Source organism: Vulpes lagopus, chromosome 6 (genome assembly GCF_018345385.1).
Source record: "Vulpes lagopus strain Blue_001 chromosome 6, ASM1834538v1, whole genome shotgun sequence".
Taxonomy (NCBI): Eukaryota; Metazoa; Chordata; class Mammalia; order Carnivora; family Canidae; genus Vulpes; species Vulpes lagopus.
Genome location: NC_054829.1, coordinates 23396958 through 23420220, shown reverse-complemented (window position 1 = coordinate 23420220; position 23263 = coordinate 23396958). Strand labels below are relative to the sequence as shown.

The 23263-nt window shown below is 50.3% G+C and overlaps 1 protein-coding gene across 3 annotated transcripts in view; it reads left to right on the top strand.

Moving 5' to 3' along the window:
- Positions 1–23263, top strand: part of TMEM63C (transmembrane protein 63C) — a 104170-nt gene that overhangs the window by 32274 nt on the left and 48633 nt on the right. For 2 of the 3 annotated variants that reach the window (XM_041759992.1, XM_041759993.1), the window contains exon 2: positions 16527–16669. The gene's annotated coding sequence lies outside the window, so the exon portion shown is untranslated. Of the gene's footprint in view, positions 1–2588; positions 2734–16526; positions 16670–23263 lie in introns of those variants that run through there. The other variant, XM_041759991.1, reaches the window with a different exon arrangement.

Genomic DNA, 23263 nt, shown 5'->3' with positions numbered 1-23263 from the left:
TCCACAAAGCCTCAGCTATTCATTTCTTTTTCTTGAGCATCTTCTACCAGTTTCACACTCATCCAGGTGGTTGGTGTTCAGTTGGTTAGGACACTGGGGTCATCTCTTCGATTGTATCACTGGATGGGTTCTCATTCTTCCTCTTCTGTGTCTCCCTTTATTTTATTTTATTTTTTTATATTTTTAAATTGGAGTTCAGTTTGTCGTGTCTCCCTTTAGTGTACATTCTTGATGCCTACCAGGTCTTGCTTCTAGGAGTGGGAGTGGGTTTGGGTGTAGGCTTATTAGTCTTATCCTTTGCTTCTGCTCAAAAACTTTCCATGGTTCACTTGGGCCTACTAAGTCAAGTCCAAACTTCTTAGCCTTGTCTTTGAGGTCTTTGAAGACCTGCTTCCACCTTTCCATTCTGGCCTCACCTCCCACCAGAGGGCATGTCCAGGGGTCAGGATTATCTACGGAGGCAGGCTGCACAGGTTCTGTGTAGATGGCACCTTGGAAAAGGGGATGGAGAGCTGCTGAAACCAGCTCTTGATCTGGGTTCGAATACTTACAACTCAGTCTCCTCCCAGGATAGTCAGTCCGGGATGCCTGGGAATTTCAGTGTAGGGTCTTCCCACCATTTTATCTAGGTTTTTCCAGGAAGGGACATTAACAATGACCTGCATCTTCTGTATGTGAAAAACTGAGTTAAGTACCTTACATGCATTTTATATTCTTAGTCACTCTATGAGGTAGGTACTATTATAAGACTCCTTTCGTTTGTGTCAGGGCGCCTGTTTTACAGATGATGAAGTTAATCCCAGCATGGTTAAGTAACTTGTACGAGGTCACCGAGCTATTAAGAGACAACGTTCAGATCTGAACCAAGGTTCAACTGGGTCTGAAGACCATGTTCTTCCCACTTAACGCAGGGCCTTTCTAAGGAGCAGCTGTTAGCTCCATTACACAAGATCCTCAGTCCCTCCACCCTAGTTCTGTAATGAGGAAATAGAGAAAAGAGAGGAGCAGCCGCAAGCTGCTTCTGTGCAGACTTTTCTCTCTCCTGCCAGTACTGTAACAATGGCAACAACCACTCATATCCACTGAGCATCTACTTTGTATACAATATTTCAGTTCATCCCCACCCTCCAAAGTTATTATTATTTCTCTCATTTTACACATGCAAAGAGTGACGTTCATATAGGTTAAGCCCCATATTTAGATGGCCCAGCTGGGATTCGAATCCAGACAGCTAGAATTCTTAAATGACGCTCTTGCATTTATCTGGTCCGCTCTTTGTTCCCGCCAGCCCTTATTATAGAAGAGAGTAACAAATGTTAGGCCAGAGATGCCTTAGACTCTCACTAGCCCAGCCCCCTCAGGATTACAGATGAGGGGAAAACAAGTCAGATCAAGTGAGTTACCCAAGATTACACAGCACACTAACAGCTGAGCCTGGGCTGAAACCCAGACCCTGATGCCCCGTGGACACTGGGTGGTAATGTCCCAAAGCCCTTCCTATCCCATGAATGAAAAAAAATCAATGAATGAATGGGGGGAGTGAGGGAGGGCATGGACAGATATTGCCGGAATCTGTCTAGTGGCTCACTTTGGGTCCAAGGGGTGGCTGGATCAGAAGAACCAAGGAGTGAGGTGGGGAGTAGATGCATGGCAGTGAGGGACATAACAAAGGCGCCAGCCTGAGAGAGGGCTTTGTGCAGCTGGTTAGGGGGAAGCAATCCATGAAAGCACAGCTCCCTTCCCTGCAGCATTGCATGACCTTGTACTCAGCTGCTTCCTCTTGGGTCTTCTCACCTTATTGCTAACAACTCCTAATGATCAGTATGTCACCCTTATAAAACTGTATACAGTCCCTTTCAGAGATTGTTCGGCAGCTCTCTTCACCCATTAGCTATTGTACTAAAAGTACAGGATAATGTCTATTAAATAGACGTGCCTGGGCCTCTGCCTGGGAAAGTGAGAACAACGGTTCACCACCACCCCCTTACTCTGCATACTGATCCTTGGGGGTTCAAACATTCAAACACTGGTACCTGCTGCCAGGGCCCAAAGCAGTTATTTCTAGCAGAATAGCCAGACTTTGATGAATTTGGAGACTTGCAGGGGACTGTGGCCCTCACAAACTGGAAATGACCCAGCCCACTCCTTCCGGCCTCCCAGGCAGGGCTGTGGCCAGTTTGTAGATCTCTTCTCTGCTGGGGGGTATCAGCCACTGGGCTCCAGGAGCGGGTCCCAGGGCGGGCCAGAACCCTGCTACCTTTGTGTGGTTGTGCATCTTTTCTTGCTTTGGTTGGCACTGGGGGTGGAGGGGTGGGGGTGGGTTGGTTTGGAAGGAGGACAAGCCTCAGAGGAGAGTTTGGGGTGGGGGGGTGAGGTGGGGGGGTGGCCAGAGAGCAGCAAGACAGCCGCCGAGGCCCAGGGCATCGGGGAGCCGGAGCTGGAGCCCTTTCTGCAAGGGACCCGCAGCCTGGTGCGTTCGGGATGGGAATTTGCAGACGGTTCCTGGTAGCGACGGGGTCTCTGAGGCGGAGCCCGGGCCTCCGTGGGGGCTCCTCGGGCCTGGGTGCCCCGGTGGGTCAGAGCAGCCTTGGGGCGGAGCAAGGTTGGCTCAGCCGGGGCGGAGCCGGGACGCCGCTCCCGCGGTGATGCAGCGGGGAATTTGCTGACAGTCCCTTGCCAGGTGGGGCCGGCTCCGCCAGGCCGCGGGAGGGCCGGCCGGCGGTCTGCTCTCAGGTGAGCGCGTGTGGCCTGGAGCCCCCCGCCTGGGCTGGGCCGTCACCGGGCGCAGGTGGGGAGAGCAGCGGCGGGAGCAGCCGGGGCGCCCCGGCGGGGAGGAGGGCGCAGGACGGGGGTGGGGGCTGGCTCTGCTCTAGGCTCCCCGGGCCCCGGCGGAGGGGTGGGGGCGGGGGCCCTGCGCCGGGCTCCTGCCGGCCTGCACCGGGGACGCGGGGGGGAGCTGCCGGCCAGGGAGGGCCGCGGCCGGGGCGCTGCGCCGCGGGGAGGGCGGGGGCGGCCCCTCCCCCCCCCCGCGCCAGCCAGGTGGGGCTGCTCCCTGGGCCGTGCCCACGCGGGAGTCCCGGGGCGTGCCGCCCACTCGCCGGGCCGGGCCCCGAGGGTGGCGCTCCCCCCGCAGCCTACTTCACCGCCCTGGGTGATGGCAGCGTCGCCGCTGGGCGCTGCCGGGTGGGGGGCTCGCCCGGTGCAGTGGGCCGGGCTCTGGGCTCCGGCCGGCGCTGGAGCAGGCCGCCCTTTCTCATGTGCTTTCAAAGAAAGGGTCTTGCCTCCGTCCTCATCTTGGCCTTGAGAGAGAAACTTTGCATTTGGGTGATGGGCCTGGGGAAACTGAGGCGCAGGGGTGCTGTGGCTTCACCAAGGTCACTTAGCAGGTCCTCCCAGCCACTGCCTTGACCATCTGATGCTCTCTGGAGGGGCGGGGGCCAATCCGGCTCTCCGGACCTCTGGTCCAATCTGGGGTGGACCACCCCACCCCAAGGCCCCCTTTCCCCCTCCCTGAGAATGGAGGTGGGTACAGCTTCTGCATGGGCCCCTGAGGTGTTATGGGTGGGAACGCTGCAAGGATAAGAATTGTCTGGGGCCAGGAGAAAATTGCTCAAGAGACTCAAGGGACTGTGGGCCTCTACCATCCTTGTGGGTTCAGGGGAGAGAGGGAGTTGGCTTCTGGGAGAGGAAGGTACGGCGGGGCAGCCCGGTTCTGGGCATCAGTCTCTGTACCAACTGGCCTTGATGGAAGCCACCTGCAAGTTCCCAGGCTGCTGTGGGAAGGACAGGGGACCAGGAGATGAACTTTCTCCTTTGTTGGCCTGTGTCTCACTGGAGAAGAGGCTGGGGAACCGTGTTGGTAAGACTGGCCTTCTCTCGACGCCATCCTCTGTAGCAGCTCACCCTTGCTCTCTCCCCACCTCCTGTCCCCAGGGGAAATGGACTACTGTTGGATCTGTGGCTCTTGGAGGTGAACTTTTCCTGAATTCACCTTGTCTTTCTTCTGTTTGAAGCAGGTGCCTTTCTCTGGAAGGAAACTGAGGTAGGGAGAGAGCTATATTGTATTTTAGAGCTGGAGCCAGACAGCACTGTGGTACAGGCAAGGAAACTGAGGCACAGAGGGTGCAGTGCGTTACTCCAGGTCTCTCGCCTACACACAGGTCTCCTATTCCCTGGCCCACCACCGGGCTGTGAATGAGGCCCCTTCCTCTCCTCTTGCTACAGCTCCCAGCCCTGGTAGGGTGAGGCCATGAGTGCCTCTGAGGGGTGGAAGGGGCTGTCAGTGAGAGGACACAGCTCTGGCATTTTCTCCTCCTTTACGAGATGTTTTCAAGTTAAAAAGAAAGAAGCAGCTAGAAGAAGGAAGCCAAAGTCAGTCACTTGGTTACCTTCCCGTAACACGATTTATGTGGGGCCCTCAGGGGCAAGGGCACCCATCCCTTCTGCCCTGGTGCCAGCGGTTGTGATCACAGCTGGGAGAAGACCCCAGTGACTTCAGTTTCCTCTCTGATAGCATCACAGGCTGGGAGTTTCTGGCCAGCCCAACCTGATTCTAAGTGAAAGGGAGTTAGCTTGTGCCTGGCACGTGGATGCTGCTCCTTGGACACACCCCTTGAGCACAGAGCCCCTGAAGCTAGACCCCGGTGATTCTGCAGCATGGCTTGGGCTGCTTGATGATCACCAGTAATCACTGGGGTGACCTTTGGGAAGGGATAGGGTTGCCAGTAAACTAGATCAGAACTAGCTGCCCATGGGGGTGACAGTACAAGGCCAGAGAGAGTAGAGGACCTGCCGTGTGTCCAGCTCCTCTGCTGGGATCCCTGAAGGTCCCTTCTAGCCCTTCTCCAGGAGGAAGGCCACTGCCCCGTGGTCCTGGGGAGCTGGCGGTATGTCCCTCCCGACTGGTAGAGGCAGGGGCAGGTGGCAGAGAGGCTCTTGGCTTGTGGGAGAAGAACCACTTACAGAGGAGCAGGGCACCTGCTTCTGGACCAGAGTCCCTACTGATTGGCATCCTGCCCTTAGTTTTCCTACCTGACAGCTGGGCATGAGAACACCTTCCCAGTTGGGTCAGAGGGCTTTGGAAGCATGTCATGCATTTATTGCAGGTGGGTAGTGTTATTTCTGGAGACTGTGGTATAGGTTGAGGCTGTTTCTAGCCTCCCCGGGGAACATGTGGCTATGCCTGCTATGGAGGATGCCCTCTCCCCTGTGGCCAGTGTAGGGTACCCCTCGAAGGTTGGAAGGTAGGCTGATCCTCCCCAACATACCTCAAGTTGTATTTTGGCCCTTGAGGGCTTCTATTCCCCTTCTTTGGCTGCCTATGATATTTAGCAGGATCCCCACGCAGTAAAGTACTGGTGACTGGTGGCATGGTGGACCTTGCTGCCGGCCTCTTACCTCCCACTGACTCACAGCTGGGGACGCTCTTTCTCCTCTGTTTCTCTCTGGGAAGCAGCTGGTGGAAGAACAGTGGAGATAATGAGCATAAAGTGCTGGGAGCTCTTTGCACACAGTGCCCAGGGTGCAGGAGGCCATGGGGCCTTTGGAGCTTTAGGCAGACTCACTCTGGGACTGACTGTAATCAAGATGCTCAGAGGATGTGAGCTCAGCAGCTTGAAGTGCACTGTCGTGCCTGAGGCAGGGCACTAAGTCCTCTCCTCTCTGTCCTGGGAAAGCTGTGGTTTTCCTGGCTCACACACAGGCATGAGTGCTGTGGACCGGACCCACCCCCCCTACCATTCTTACCATGAGTTGACTGGTGCAACTTGTGTAAAATAGGGTTCCAGGGGGAGCTGGGATGGGAACCTGGGCAACTCATGAGGTACCATATGTCCTTGTCATGGATCTGTCCAGACTGCCCTGGGCAAAACAAGGGCTGCTCTTTAGAAGAGCACCTGTGGCCAGAACCCTACATCCCGTATTTCCAGGGCAAGGAGTGCAACCAAGCTGCCAAGTTCCTTCCTAGCAGTCTGAGGCTGTGATTGTTCCAAAAGGGAACTGAAGCCTAGACCCGCTTACAAAACCAGGATCCAAGTGTCCTGGGCTCCCACCATCTGTTTTTCCCGCCCTTCTACTCTGCTCTTCCTCACGAGCACCCTCAAGACGAGATCGGCTGAGTCTTCAGAGTTGTGCCCAGTCAGAGGGACACTGGCCTCAGTCATGGGATCCTGTCAGAAGAGAAAGGCATCCTGAGGTCTTGGGAGATACAGATGGGCCAGTTGGCTGGGGACGTGGCCGTGTGTTGGGTTTTGATGTGGGAGCCTCATCACCTCTGGTGTCTGCGTGGCAATAGTTGGACCATAGGCTGGAAATGCTGCAGAAGGCGAATGAGCCCCATGGGGAAGCCAATTGGGCTTTGTTGAGGGCACAAGAGTGTGGGGGGACAAGGCACACAGAGACACCCTGTCTGGGGGCACTTGGGAGCTGAGTTTCCACCTGCTTCATTATGTGGTTGCTTCACTTCTATGAGTCTCTTGTTCACAACATGGTGAAATAATCCCCACCACAGGGGGCCAGCATGAGGATGAATGGAAAGAAGTGGAAAGGCACATATGCCTGCATGTGCTTAGTGACCGGGAGCCCCCTTCTTTCCCTGTGCTTCCCCTATACTTGCTCAGTGGCAGGCTGTCCAGGGTCTGTGGGCTGGCTGGCCATGCTTTCATGGCAATGGCTAATCAATAGTGTGGATTGCTTCTGGTACTGTTTGAACTGAGCTGTTCCCTCTGAACGAAAGAGTTGGCAGAGGGGGAGGTCTCCTCAGAACCAGAGGGAGTGTGTGGGGCGTGTGGGACAGGCGTGGAGGATGTCTGTCCCGTACAGCAGACAAACTGTTGTTGGACCCGGGATCCCTTCTGGGCTGGGGTCTCATGGGCCCAGGGCTGCAAAGTAGGGCCAGCCTTTGGGGAGAGCTGCTCAGGCAATGGAACGACAGTCTGAACCATGTCTCTGCCCTGAGGTCCTGGTGCCACTCAGGGACCTCGCATCCCTTGTTATTCCTTTAAATCCCCTGCACGCCCCGGGTGAGGGGCAGTGCAGGTGTGAACAGCCCACTTGATAGATGGGAATGTTGAGGCTTAGAGAGGTTTTAACAGCCACAACCCCACGCATGCGCACACATGCACATGGGCACCAAAGTGGCTCCAGGCCTGTCTGACTCCAGTGGAGTGTCCCTCCTCCCCTGAGCACGGCTGACACATCCTCCGTTCACCTGCTATTGCCGCTGCTGGTGGTTTTGCTGAAGTTGCTTATGACAAAAGGACTTGGAAGTGAAGGTCAGGCTTTCTCCCCTTTCCCTCCACTCTGGGCTGGGTGCCCAGAGCCTGGCCCTGCTGAAGGATAGCCGGGATTATGGACGGACGGCATTCCCACCCCACCCATACCTCCGCCCTGGGACACGCTGCAGGCTCGATCAGAGGGGCTGAGCTAGGCAGGAGATTTGGTGCAGGGGCCTTGGCTTCGAGCTTCCCGGGGGGTCTCCCCAGCTCCCTGGCCTGGACACCTGCATGAGACAGCCGGGATGGAGGGGACAGGCAGCCTAGGCCTGTGCTCACAGAGCCACAAAGTGGAGGACGTGGAGGGGCCCAAGTCCCAGCACTCTCCTGTGGGTCTGAGGCACAAGTCCGGGCCCTGTGGTCTATCTGTTCCAAGAGACAGAGGAGGGAGAGGGGTGGGGAGGCAAAGGTTCTCTGACCTACGTCTAGACCCGGGCCCGGGTATCACAGCTATCTGCCTGCTTATCAGATGAGTCATCTTTGAGCCCATCTCTGACCTGGTCACTTCTTACCGGCTTCCCAGAGCCTGCCATCAGAGACTGAGCTTGGATTAAACCCAGTTACCTTTCCCAGCCTGCCCTCCTGCTTCCTTCCTGCTTCCCATACACTCCACTCTGGCTCAGAGGCTCTCCCTGCATGGGATGCGAGATGCATCAGATCACCTTGAAGATTTTACTAAGTACACACACTTTCCCTCCCCGCTCATGCTCACCCCTTACTTAGCTCAGCTAAGAACCACTACTCTTGGCAAATGAAAGATGCCCAGGCTGTTTGACCCACCCTTTCCTCCCGGCCCGTCCTTTCGTCATCCCCATCTTCATTTGGTCAGACAGCGCCTTTCAGAGTCCAGCTCACATGCCACCTCCTCCATGAAGCCTTCCCTGGATCCCAGCCAGTGGAGGTCTCATAGTCTTGTCCTTGTCCCATTAGTGTCTGTCTCTTGTGCTAGACAGTGAGCTCATCCTTCCATTTGTCAAGTGTTCATTGAGTGCCAGTCACACACATGCCCTCTGGTAACTCATGGGGAGGGGGCAGGTAGGCAAGTCAACTGATCATGGCAACAGCTACAGAACTGCTGTAATAACGGCAGGACAGAGCGCCAGAAGCTATATTGGCAATGACATTCAAAGCTGAAAATGTACATACTTCATGCCCAACAGTTTTGCATCTAGGTGTATAATTACCTAGAGAAACCCACATGTGTGCATGAGGAGACAGTTCCAAAGATATCTAGGGTAGCAGTGCTGGAAGCACAAGAGGTCTCCACCTCAGTCTCTTCAGTGTCTACACTGACGGAGCAGACAACTAAAAATGTGTTCTTACACAGCAGGTAGATCACATGTAATTGGGGAATTTTATGTTTTGTGACTTACACCTCAAGAAACACACACTATCTGTATTAACATAAATCAATCTCAAACAATATTGCGAGAAACAGGAAATTGCAGAAAAATACCATTCACGAACATTTCATTTTAGTGGAAATCACAAACAATACTATTTGTCATTTATGGATGTAAACATGTTGCAGTAGCTACTAGATTCATGCTTATGGTGGTCTTTGGCTAGAGAAAGAAGGAGCTGGTGCTGGTGGATAGAAGGAAAGACTTTTAATTTGTCAGTAATGTTTTTTTTAACAAAAAAGATCCAAGACAAAAATGACAGAATGTTAACACTGGTTAATTCCATTGGTTTTATTCTTTTAATTTTTTGGTGTTTAAAAGTTTTCAAAATTAGGGGCATCTGGCTGGTTCATTTGGTGGAGCATGTGACTCTTGATCTTGGGGTTGTGAGTTTGAGCCCCACATTGGGTGTAGAGATTACTTTAAAATAAAATCTTTTTTTTTTTTTAAGACTATTTATTTATTCATGAGAGACACAGAGAGAGAGGCAGAGACACAGGCAGAGGGAGAAGCAGGCTCCATGCAGGGTGCCGATGTGGGACTCGATCCCAGGACTCCAGGATCACGCCCTGGGCCAAAGGCAGGCACTTAACCGCTGAGCCACCCAGCCGTCCCTAAAATAAAATCTTAAAAAAATATATTTTCAAAGTTAAAAACAAAAGTAATCTTGAATGTCAGAGGAAAGGCATCGACTTTTCCCAGGAAATCCAGGAAAGGTTCCAAGAGGAGGTGACAGCTGGGCGTTGAAGGCGGGGTGGGAGTTGTCGGATTTTACTGGGTGTGGGGAATTTGTGAAAAGGAGATGCAGGATGTTCAAGGCCAGGGCATATGTGCTGGGGCTCTCTGCACTTTTTAAAGGTTTCCTGGCTTGTGTTTGTCGAGCTGCCCCTCCCCCACTCCCTTCCTCATCGATGTCCCTGATTCCAGCTTCTGTATCTCTGGGTGTGCATCTGGTCAGTAGGCTACTGTTTGAACAGCATGAGTCATTGGACGATTTTTTAAAGTCTAAGTAGGGGCACCTGGGTGGCTTAGTGGTTGAGTGTCTGCCTTTGGCTCAGGGTGTGTTCCCGGGGTCCTGGGATCAAGTCCTGTGTTGCGCTCCCCACAGGGAGCCTGCTTCTCCCTCTGCCTATGTCTTTGCCTCTCTCTGTCTCTCATGAATAAATAAATAAAATCTTAAAAAAAAAAAAGTCTAGGTAATCTAATGGGGATTGGGAGAGGGATGAGCCAAATATGTAAAATTGAACACTAAAATAGGGAAATAGCCACTATATAGAGAAAAGAGAAAGAATTCTTAGAGGATACTGTGCTTGACCACATGTGAATTCAGTTGAAAATCAGCTGAAACTGACAGTTTTCTGAGAAGATCTAAATCACCAGTTTGACCCCAGAAGAACTAACTAGAAAGCCTCAACAGATCAATAATCATGATAGAAACTGCATTTTCATAAAACTCCACCCTAAAAAACCTGGGGTTCTGCCAACTTTGAATTTTTATAAACCTTCAAGGATGGGATAATTCTGTTTTTAAAAAAGATGTTCTTTATTTATTTTGAGGGAGAGCATGAGCAGGGGAGGGGCAGAGGGAGAAGGAGAGAGAGAAAGAGCAGGGCAGGGGCGGGGGGGGAGAGAATCCCAAGCAGATTCCATGCCCAGTGTGGAGGCCGATGTGGCGCTCAATCCCATGACCGTGAGATCATGACTTGAGCTGAAATCAAGAATTGGATGTTTAACCAACTGAGCCACCCAGGCGTCCCTAATAGCATGTTTTTTAAGTTGCACCAACCATACCAGATCATAGAGAGGGAAAGATTCCAAATTAGTCTATGAAGCCTGCACAGCATGACAAAGAGCGCCAAAAAAGAGAAATTACTGAAAAAATCTAACTTATGAATATTGGTGCAAAATTAATAAATTAATAGTAACAAATAGAGTCGCACAGCAGTATGTTTAAAAAACAAATACACCGCAAGCAAGTGGGGCTATTTTGAACAAATAGGTCAAAAGAGGTAAAAAAAAAAAAAATCACATAAACATCTCCATAAATGCTAAAAATGCCTTAAAGGCATTTGGTAAAGTTCAACATATGTCTCTGATTGTACCTCTTTTTAAAAATGTTTTTATCATTTTACTTTATTTTTTTTGCATCATGATAAGTACACTCTTTAAACTCCATCCCCTCTGTCACCCATCCCCTCTGGTAGCCATCAGTTTGTTCTCTATGGTTAAGAATCTGTTTCTTGGTTTGTCTCTCTTTTTCCTTTGCTCGTCTGTTTAGTTTCTTAAATTCCACATTTAAGTGAGATCATATGGTATTTGTCTTTTTCTGACTTATTTTGCTTAGCATTATACTCTCTAGCTCTATCCATGTCATTGTAAATGGCAATATTTCATGCTTTTTATGGCCAAATAATATTCCATTATATGTATATACCACCTTTTCTTTTTCCATTCATCTGTGGATGACATTTGGACTGCTTGCATAGTTTGGCTATTGCAGATAATGCTGCTATAAACCAAGGGGTGCATGTATCCCTTTGAATGACTGTTTTTGTTTTTTTTGGGTAAATACTTAATGGTACAATTATTGGATTGTACAGTAGTTCTACTGTTAATTTTTTGAAGAATCTCTATACTGTTTTCCACAGTGGCTGCATCAGTTTGCATCCCCACCAACAGTACACAAGCATTCCTTTTTCTCCACATCCTCGCCAACACTTTATTGTTGATTTTAGCCATTCTGACAGGTGTGAAGTGATAGCTTATTGTGGTTTTGATATGCGTTTCCCTGATGATGAATGATATTAAGCATCCTTTCATGTGTCTGTTGGCCATCTGGATGTCTTCTTTGAAAAAATGTCTGTTCAGGACTTCTACCCATTTTTAATTGGATTATTTGGTTTTGAGATGGTGAATTTTAGAAGTTTTTAAAAATATTTTGGATACTAACCCTTTATCAGATATGTCATCTGTAAGTATCTTCTCCATTTGGTAGGTTGCCTTTCTGTTTTGTTTCCTTCACTGTGCAAAAGCTTTTTATTTTTGATGTAGTCCCAATAGTTAATTTTTGCTTTTCTTTCCTTTGCCTCAGGAGACATACCTAGAAAAATGTTCCTACAGCTGATGTCACAGAAATTACTGCCTGTGCTAGGATTTTTATGGTTTCAGGTCTCACATTTAGGTCTTTAATTCATCTTGAGTTTATTTTTGGGTATGGTGTAAGAAGGTGGTCCAGTTTCATTCTTTTGCATATTGCTATCTGGTTTTCCCAATACCATTTGTTGAAGAGACTGTCTTTTTTTCATTGTGTATCATCCCTCCTTTGTTGAAGATTAATTGACCTTATAATTGGGGTTTATTTCTGGGTTTTCTGCTCTATTCCATTGATCTATGTGTCTATCTTTATGCAAGTACCATACTCTTTTGATTACTACCACTTGGTATAACTTGAAATCTGATACCTCTAGCTTTGTTTTTCTTTTTCAAGATCGCTTTGACTACACAAGGTCTCAATTTTAACTCTTATTTATTAAGAATAGATGGATATTGCTTAATATAGTTTTATGCATGTGTGTGTATGTGTGTGTAGAGATATACACATATACTAGGGGAAAATGACCACTCTTACCTTGAACATTAACACTGCTTGACAAGTACAATCCAATATGAATCTTAAAAACAGAAGTTATAAAAGGAGGCCTATTTATTTATTTATTTATTTAAAAAGATTGTATTTATTCATAAGAGACACACAGAGAGAGGCAGAGACACAGGCAGAGAGAGAAGCAGGCTCCCTGCAGGGAGCCTGCTGCAGGACTCAATCCCAGGACCCTGGGATCATGATCCAAGCCAAAGGCAGACACTCAACCACTGAGCCACCCAGGCATCCCTCAAATTGTACACATAGTTAAATTGAGATTTTGAACTTAGAGGGAGGGTGGTGGGGTGGAGGGAGGAAATAGATTATTCATACATGACTTTGAGCAACTGTTTATCCCCTTGAGGAAAAAAATAAAGCTGGGCCCTACTATGTTCCTTACACCAAAATATAGTCTAGAAAAAAAGATTAAAAAGAAAACCCAAACAGTACTAGTGGAAAACATGGGCAAATATTCTTAGGATGCTCTAGTAAAAAAATACCTTTGCTTACAGGAAAATATGAAATTTCTGTAAGCCAATGATGACATAAAAAAATGAAAAAGAGACATATGACAGTTTGCAATACGCATGACAAGTTGATTAATTGCCTTAGCTTAGAAAAACCTCTTAAAAATCAACATCACTCGGCATCAGGGAAATACAGATCAAAACCACAATGAGACACCAGCTCACACCAGTCAGAATGGCGAAAATTAACAAGTCAGGAAATGAGAGATGTTGGTGAGGAATGCTGGGAACACAAACTGGTGTAGCCACTCTGGAAAATAGTATGGAAGTTCCTCAAAAAGTTAAAGATAGGGGATCCCTGGGTGGCTTAGCGGTTTGGCACCTGCCTTTGGCCCGGGGCACGGTCCTTGAGTCCCTGGATCGAGTCCCGCATTGGGCTCCTGGCATGGAGTCCGCTTCTCCCTCCTCCTGTGTCTCTGCCTCTCTCTCAATCTCTGTGTCTATCATGAATAAATAAATAAATAAATCTTAAAAAAAAAAAGAAAGATGTTAAGTAATCTTTAAAAAAAAAAAAAAAGAAAAAGTTAAAGATAGAGTTTCCCTATAACCCAGCAATTGCACCACCAGGTATTTATCAATGGAATATTACTCAACCATCAAAAAGAATAAAATCTTGCCATTTGCAACAATGTGAGTGGAACTAGATGGTATTATGCTAAGTGAAGGAAGTCAGAGAAAGACAGATACATGATTTCACTCATATGTGGAGTTTAAGAAACAAAACAGATGAACATAAGGAAAGGAAAGGAAAAATAAAGTAAGATAAAAACGGAGAGAGGCAAGCCATAAAAGACTCTTAACTATAGGAAGCAAACTGAGTATTGCTGGAGGGGGAAGTGGGTGGGGGGGATGGGGTAACTGGGTGATGGGTATTAAGGAGGGCACGTGATGTAATGAGCACTGGGTGTTATATGCAACTGATGAATCACTGAACTCTACCCTTGAAACTACCAATATATTATATGTTAACTAAACTGAATTTAAATTATTTTTTAAAGACTTTTATTTTATTGATGAGAGACACATAGAGAGAGGCAGAGACATAGGCAGAGGAAGAAGCAAACTCCCTTTGGGATGCCTGATGCAGGACTCAATCCCAGGACCCCTGGGATCAGGACCTAAGCCGAAGGCAGATACTCAACGACTGAGCCACCCAGGAGTCCCTAAATTGAATTTAAATTGAAAAAAAAAAAAAAGATGCTTTAAAAAAAATCAGTAAGATAATTTGAAAAGGACATAATAGGCAATTTACAGAAAAAGAAATGCAAAGGCAAATCAATCAATAAACATGAAAATAATGTCTGCCCTTTCTCATAATTACAGAATGACACATTGAAACCAGATATGATTTTTCAACATTCATATTGGCAAAGCTTAATGATTTGATAATGCACAATGTTGTCGAGGGTGGAGGGCAACAGACATTCTCTGGCTTGTCTGGGCAGTTTGAACTGGTTTATCCTCTTTGGAAGACAATTTGGAAACATCTATAAGAATTTGAGATCCACCTAACCTTCTAGTCCTTAGCATTTACCCTACAGCTAACCTCCGACATAGACACAAAGAAAACTCAAAGATGCTGTTCTGCAGCTTTTTGCAGCAAAAGGGTAGAAACAATGTAAACATCCATCAACCGGAATAGATTCACATAAATTACAGTGCATTTTTCAATGGAACACATGAGCTCCACAAAGATGAAGGATCTGTCTGTGCTGGTATGCAGAGATGTGTGATGTATGTTAAACTAACAAAACAGTACCAGGAATATGTTCCTGGCTAGGTTTAAAATAAAGATGTAGGGCAGCCCGGGTGGCTCAGCGGTTTAGCACAACCTTCAGCCCAGGGCGTGATCCTGGAGACCCGGGATTGAGTCCTGCATCGGGCTCCCTGCATGGAGCCTGCTTCTCCCTCTGCCTGTGTCTCTGCCTCTGTATGTATGTGTGTCTCTCATGAATAAATAAATAAAATTTTAAAAAAATAAAATAAAGATGTAGGCATAGATGTGTATTTGTCAGTATTTATGGGAAAGTTTTTGAAGAAAAGTAAAATGGGAAATGTGGCTGTGTTTGGGACCAAGGTTTGGAGGAATAGCAGGGGGATTTTGTGCATTGATTTAAATGCTTTGATTTTTTTTTTCCTATAAGCATGTTATTTTCAGAATTAATTTATTATTTTTAAAGATTTTATTTATTCATGAGACAGAGAGAGAGAGAGAGAGGCAGAGACATAGGCAGAGGGAGAAGCAGGCTCCATGCAGGGAGCCTGATGTGGGACTCGATCTCGGGACTCCAGGATTGTGCCCTGAGCCAAGGTAGACGCTCCACCACTGAGCCACCCAGGTGTCCTTATTTTCAAAATTTAAAAAGAAGTGCTACTATACTGGCTTAGTTGGTTGGGCATCTGCCTCCGACTCAGGTCCTGATCTTAGGGTCCTGGGATGGAGCCCCACTTTGGGCTCCCCGCTCTGTGGGGTGGGGGGCTGCTTCTCCCTCCCCCTCTAGCCTTCTCCCTGCTTGTCCTGTTTCTCTCTCTCAAATAAATAAGTAAAATATTTAACAAAAAGAATTTAAAATGAATATTTAAGAAGAAAGCAATTGGAAAGGCAGAGTACTATTTCAGTGCCTCACCCTGAACTTTCTTTTTATTTTTTATTTATTTATTTATTTATTTTAATTAATTAATTTATTTATGATAGTCATACAGAGAGAAAGAGAGAGAGGCAGAGACACAGGCAGAGGGAGAAGCAGGCTCCATGCACCGGGAGCCTGATGTGGGATTCGATCCCGGGTCTCCAGGATCGCGCCCTGGGCCAAAGGCAGGCGCCAAACCGCTGCGCCACCCAGGGATCCCTTCTTTTTAAATTCCCAGTGGGTTCCCCTCTTCTATTTATAATTTTCAATCTGAAAGGGCTAGGGAGATGTCTCCAGTCTTCATCTTGTCCCCAAAGAAATGGGGCCTAGTAAGTTTTCAGCAGCTGCCCGGGGCCCCTGGCTAGTCTATCTGCAGAGACGGGGCTCCTATGGCGCTGCTTGCAGGAAAGGGACCAATGACCCCTTCCTTCATGCATATGATCAAAGCTTCATCCTTATCTTGGCCCTTTTGTGGCATATGGTCCAGCGACTCTTATTTCAGGTGCATCCACAGGGAGAACCTGTTAAATGCAGATCCCCAGGCACTTTCCCAGGCATTCTGATTCAGTGGGCTAGGGTAAGGGCCCTGAAACCATTTTAGCAAGCAGCCCCCAAATGATGCTGAAGTCCCCTGATGGTAATGGGCCCCTCTGAGCTCCCAGCTCAGCCTTGTTGGCAGCATCTGGGTATCTAGGCTGAAGCACCCTTCCTGTGTGGGGAAGTGGGGTACTCCCATGTCACCTGGAGGCAAGTGGCAGTGCAGACCCGGGTGCCTTTAGTGTAGTGCTCTGTCCACAGCTCCCCTCCCCTCAGGCTCATGCTCATGCTCACCCACGGTGAAGGATGGCTCCCCACTCACCCACCCCAGGGATGGGCAGCTGGGTGCAGAGAAAGGGGGTGGACTGGGGTCATCTGGGGTGCCCCTCACCCCTTGAGAACTCCCCTGAGGTAGGCCCCATGGGGAGGTGCTGACCAGCATGCTGGGCCTTGGCTGGGTGAGCAGCTGCAAGGAGGCTGGGGAGACCTGAGAGTGTTTTGTCGCCCCTGTGCCACAGAGCCCTGGAGGAGCCACCGGCGTGGTCAGGAACCAAGCAAGGGCAAGGCTGGGCCACTGGGAAGCGCCCGAGGACAGATCAAGAGGAGGCAGGGCCGGTGACCACCCATCCGCCTCAGCCACAAACCTCACCTGCTGATCCAGGTTGGTTCTCTTACCACCATCTCACCCGGCAGTTCCAAGACCCTGGCAGCAGCTCCTCTGTCAGGCTAAGGAAATGTAGCTGCCCCATTGCTTGTGACCTCTGGCTCTCCAGCTGCTGCATGGGTGGAGGCTCTCCCTAAGCCCTCCGAAACCCACAACCTGGTGGGAGGGGAGTGCCGGAAAGCTCAGTCCTCTCCAAAGAACACTGTCCTGGGGGACCTTGGCTCCTAAAGCCTGGGAAGGGGGTCCAAAGACTACTCTGGCTCTGGTTAGCATGTCCCCTGTGCTGCCCCTCTCCACCCTGAAATGCTCCCAGGTTGAGCTGTAAACTGGGTCCTGCATGGGTCCCAGCTGAGCCCCAGTCTGGGACAGGCCCAGTAAGCAACTCTTCCAAGAATTCCCTGCCTCTCAGGAAAGGATTATGACAGATGGCATCTTCATAGACTCTTAGAGCTGGAAGGGATCTCAGTGATATACTCCAACCTCAGTCTCTTTTTACTTCTCAAGCATTACTTCTATCAGTAGTGCTGTTGACGGTGGTGGAGCTGAATGTCTCAGAGGACCCACGTGTAATTTTGTCAAAACAACATAGGAAGCCCTGGGGTCTCAGGCAGTCCTTCCTGGGTTCAGCTGCCTCTTCCCCTACCTGGCCTTAGCTGGTCTCTCCCCCAACCCCCTAGCCCTCCCACCCCCCCACCCTCCACCCCCCACCCTTCCTCTCCTTCCACCAACCCAGTGACTCCTAGCAACTCATCCCACTCTATGATGGGGCCCCTGGTGGTGATCAAACATCCCAAGCTAGAAGGCATTAAAGCCAAGTTAGCATTACAGTGAGGCTTTCTCCCCAATTTAAGCAAGTTAAGTTAATAAAATCAAGAAAGGATTGGGTAGTCAAGGCAGGCTCACACAGTGATAAGCTATCTCTATTTGAGAGTCTCTAAAATCTCTTTTCCGGCAAAGAAGTTATCCTGTGTGGGCTATTGGCCAAGAATACTGTGATTGTTGCCATTATCAATAAAAGCAATTGCAGATAGAGTTCTTCTCTGCACAGATCAAAGTGCTTGATGTGTCTCCCTCATAATTTCCTGGTCCAGCCTGAGATCCAGGGCAAGGAGTCTTAGCCAGAGACAGTATCTCACTTCCATTCCCCTGGCCATGCCCACTGTCCCAGCCCGGGCCTTGCAATCTCTGTGTGCATCAGTCTTTTCATCTGTAGAATGAGGATAACACAGTACCCCAGGGGGGCTGTGAAGATTAAAGTTAGTATCTGTAAAGCACTCGGAACAACCTCCAGCACTCAGTGAGTGCTTCCCACACATTAGCTCTGGTCATGACAAAAGCCACACTCTGCTTCCTGAAGTAGGGCAGTCCTCTCACTGCCCTGCTCCAAAATCGTCCATGGCTCCCCATTGCCCATTCGGTGGACTATGTCTAACCTGTCCTTTGAAGGCCTCAAGAACAGAAGCTTTATTATTTTCCTTGCACGTAATAAGGAATCAGTAGTGTTTGCTGTGAGAGAGGGTTTCCACTGTCAGGGTGGGCGAACTGAGTCCTTGAGGAACAGAAGGGCAGCTGCAGACAGCCCCACAGCTGAAGGCTTGATCCAGGCTCTCCTGCTTTCTCAGCTGTGCCCCAGTTTGAGGAGCCCCTGGATGTTGGCTGCTGGATCTGCCTCGGAGGCAGGTTTGGTTTGCCTTGGATCAGCCGGGGGCCTTAAAGGCAGGGAATACCATTTGGACTCCAGCCTTGCCGGTGCACATCAGAGTGAGGAGAGGATGCCCAGCACAGGCCAGAGCAGGCGGTGAGTGCAGTTGAAACTCACGTTCTTGGATGAGTTCAGGCCATGCCGACACGATGTCCTTGTCCTCATTCATTACTGGCTGAGAACTTAAGCTCCCATAGCTTGGGTGGAAGGCTGAGGCCAGCAGAGACCACCCGTGATCTGGCACCTGGGACGGAGAGCCTGGTGAGCCCCACACCCTGCACCTCCAGTTTCCCTAGCAGAACAGAGGCCTGTACCATGGAAAAGCAGGTGCCAGGTTGGGGTAGGACAGACCCAGGTCCAAAACCAGGCTCCGCCCTGGGTGGGGAAACCTTGGCCGTGTCATCTAGCTTCTCTGAGCCTTTACTCTTCCATCTATAAAATGGGAGAATAATACCCATTCCATAGGGTTGAGGAAAGGCCAAAGTGGATCAAAGTGCCCAGGGCACCTATACAGCACCTGCATGGGGTGGGCGCTCCGTGTCTTGTGGCTGTTCTATTCCATCCATCAGAGGTGCTCCTCTAAGCTGCCGGGTGGAGCTACCCTAGTCCTCTTGCTTTCCTTAGTTGAACATTTCCTCACCTGGCCTCCATTCCAAGATGAAGGGAAGTGGTGTTATCTTTGGCAAGCGGGGGGTAGGAACAGTCCCAATCTTCCCAGACTCCTGGCAAGGGTGTGAGGCTCCTTAGGGAGGAAGCAGAGCTCTGTGTGGCTTTCACAGGGATTTTCTGCTCTGGTGGTGCGAGCTTAGGAAGCCAGGAGTGAAGTGACAGGGAGAGAACACACCAGACCCTGCTGCTTCGTGCAGTGTGGCACGTTTTTCTTTATTCATTCAACAAATGAATGAATTTGTTGGGATCCCAGGCACTATGGGAAACACTGGAATATTCAGCGACGAGAGGGGAAGACGTGGGCCCTGTCTTCATAGGGCCTTCGTTCTAACGGGGGTCAGGGCAGAGAACAGCCTAAACTATGGATAAAGGGTGACAGGAGATAAATGCAGTGGGGAAACAGAGAAGGAGGGGGCACTGGGAGTACCTGGGCAGTTTCACCCTTCATCACCATCAGCTCTGTAGCCAGAGAGCCCGCGCTACCGCAGCACCGTGATTCTCAAGCCACTTGTGTCCTGGGCCCTCTCTGCCCCCCAGACCCTATGAAGCGGTGCCAGCCAGCCCCGTGGCCTCTGCCATCTGGCTCGTACCCATCGCGGGAGCAGCTACACTCTTGCCCCTCCCTCTGCCTCTCTCCGACTCCCCCGGAGGCAGCCAGCCTGGCTCCTGCCCTATTTAGCCAGATGGGGACAGAGCTGGGTGTCCCTTCCATCTCTGCTGCCCTGAGGGCTGGTGTGTTTCCATCTGGGACCCAAACGGTCTCTGGGGAAAGCCTTTACGGAATCCAAGCCCACCTCCCTCTCTACTTTTGTGTGCGCACAGTCTCTTCTGGGCATATCATGGCCTTGCCCTCTCTGTGGCCACAACTCCCAACTCCAGGTCAGAAGCCCCATATGAACCAAAGGCTGGATATGTGGCTGCCAGACTCCAGTCTCTTTAGTAACAGTAGCTCCCACCTTGGAGTCGTGAGCATTGAAAGAGCTCGTGCTTATGGACTCTTAGCACAACATTTGGCAGTAAGCCCTCGAAGAATGTGCCTACTGCCCTCCCAACTCTGCCTTGGATAACACCACCTCCGGGCAGCCCTTCCAGATTGCCCAGGGCTCCTCCGCTATGCTCCCAGCACCCCTTCGCTGGGCCTCTGGAGTGCACTTATGGAATGCACGGTTCCTTTGGGGTCTGTGGACCCACTAGAATCTTGTGCTTTGACCAAAAGCACCTTGACTACAAGGAACAGAGTCTGGCCCATTATTTACCTGCATGAATGATTTCACAGTTGACAGGCAGGCAGCTGGGAGAGACAGACTGGGGAATAAGATGGAGCCTGCCAGGCCTGACCTTTCCAGGGCCTGTCCTCAAAGACCAGGATACCCACACCCGGGTCTCAGGTAGGGGGTGGAGGACGAAGACAGCCCCACCGCCTGTTTCACAGTCTAATGAAGTGATCCTTGAAGCGCGGCCCCATCCAGCAGTGTCGGGATCATCTGGGAGCTTCTAGACTCCAACCCAGACCTGCCACATCACAAACTTGGGCAGGGGCAGCATCTGTGGTAGAACAAGCCGTCTTTGTGAACCACTCTAATGTTTCAGAGTAACTCAGATTCATAGCAGGTAGGGTGGGGAGGGGGGGGTCTCTGCTCTGCTGAAGGCTTCCAAGAAAGCTGTCGGGCTGGGACCCCAGGGCATGGGATCCTGCTGGCCCCACACTCCTGAGCTTCAGACCCTTTTGCTGACAAGGCAGGTGCAGCAGAGAACACTGCTCCCATAGACTGCCCGTTTCCCAGGCAGCCCTAGACCAGAACGAATGGGTGTGGCTCCAACCTTGTCTTGGGGTCCCTCCCCACTGCCAGTGGCCAGCATCCCCCCAGCACTAACCTCTGTAGCCAAATTCAGGGTAGACTTTTGGAATGTTAGGGCTAAGAAAGACCTGAGAAATCATTGGTTACGTACATGTGTGTTCACACACACATACACGAACATGCATACACATACACAACATGCCCACACATAAAAACAAACATGCATCACCCCAAAACACACATAAGCACACAAAACACAAAGTGTAGTCATAAACACGTTCCTAAGCACACCCAGATACCACCCTGCAGCATACACAGATGCACCCATGCAAAATGCACTGATCTGCCTCAAAATACACAAACACAAATGCACAGATCCATTGAATTGGTTTCAGAGTGCAGCTGCACCACAGCACCACAGACTGGGTGGCTTCACACAACAGACATTTATTTTCTTGCAGTTCTGGAGGCTGGCCGTCAGAAACCAGGGCGTTGGGACGGCTGTGCTCTGTGCAGGCTCTCGGGGACGGTCCTCCCTTGCCTCTTCCTGGCTTGTGGTGGCAGCCAGCACCCCAGGCGCTCGCTGACTGGTAGCTGCATGCCTCCCGTCTCTCTCTGCCTATGTCCACGGGCCGTCTCCTCCGTGTCTCCATGTGGCCTTCGTACAGGGATGCCCACTGGATCAAAGGCCCACACTAACCCAGTACAATTTCATTTGAACTAGTTATAGCCGCAGGGGCCCTATTTCCAAATAAGGTCATGTACTGATACACCCAGCCCTGGCAGATGAGAAGCCTCAGATCCTGAGGACAAGAGTCCTCGATGTCAAGGTTGCCCCATTCCTCCTCTCCGGGCCTGCCACCAAGCAGGTCGCATCCTCCTCTAGCGCCTAACACACGGTGCCACCTTTCAGCTTGGTCTGACTTTGTTTTGTCTGAGCTGGTTAGGTGTGCACGGTACAAAATCCAAAAAAGTGAGAAGGAGAATATAATGAAAGTCAGTCCTCCCCGTGCTCAGCTTCTAGCTTCCTTCCCAGAAGGCAACCACTTGTCAAGAGTTTCTTGGGTCTCCTTCCCAGAGACCAGGCAGGCGTGCAGGAGGCGGCATTTTCCACGTGCCGTCCGCATCTTGCTTGCTTCACTGACTAGAGCATCTGTTACCCTTTATCCTGATCGCCTGCTTTCGTGTTTTCGGGTCTCTCCCACCTGACGGCGCGCTCGCCGCGACCCGGCCCGTCTGCTCATTCCCTAGGCTGGTGCCAGCTAAAGCAGGTGTTCGTTAAGGCTGGTTCCAGCTGCACACCAGTGAACCATCAACAGCCGCCGGGGGACGGGGGTATCTGTGGCTGCGGGGGCTGCGGCTCCACCCTGGCCGCAGAGCTTTGGGTCTCCGCAGTCTGTGACAGCGTCCACCAGAGCCCATCCTGGCAGCAGCAGGAGCTGAGGGATGACACCCAGTGTCCTCCTGGCTGTTTGCCCCCGCTGCCCCGCCCCTCCATCCCGCTTTGACTGGGGCCGACTCGGGGATGATCTGGCCATCTCTCCCCTCCTGTCCGTGCGGGACTGCTGTAGGCAAACCCAGCCATCATTGGCTGCATGAGAGACAGGGGAGAGGACTTGACCAGGGACAGTGCCACTGCAGGCCGCATGGTGATGACGATGACGAGTCCTTTGCCCAGTGTTTGCTGGCTGAGGCTCAGGCGCACTCGTTACCATGGAGACGGGAATCACAACATCTCGGGGTCCAGCTGAAGCCTGCAGCTTTCCCTGCTTGCGGTGGGGAAATCTGTCGGCTCCCCTGACACTCACAGAGGAGATGTGCCACTTTTCTTTTTTTTAAATCAAGACAGAACTGGCTGCTCAGCCCGAGATTTCACCATGCCCTCAATCCACTGATTGAGCGGAATTCCAGGGGGAGATGGAGGTGGTCAGGGGCTGCTCAGCCCCGCGAGACTAGAAGCCAGGGACATACTTGGCAGCAGCAACCTCTGCTCACCTGTGGGAGGAGGGGTTTAGGTTAGAGAGTTTGTAGGTGCTCCTCTAGCTGATCACTCTGGGATGGAGATCGGGGGCCAAGTGAGGCCTGCTGCAGCCCGCTGCCAGTCATTCCTTCCTCCCTCAAACATTTGTGAGGCACCAAGCTCTGACCAACACAGCAGAGAAAATACTAAGCAAACATAGCCATCGCGGAGCTTTGCATCCCCTGGGGGAGTCAGCCATTTGGTACATGACCTCATAACTAAACATCAACTGTCTAGGTACAAACAAGGAAAATAGTTAACTATATTAAGCCAATTGCTATGCAGTAGGCACTGTTGTATTTTATGTAAATTGGTTCATATAATCCTCACATCCACGCAGTGAGGTAGATGTTACAGATAAGATAACTGAGGCACAGGGAAGCTAAGATACTGACCCAAAG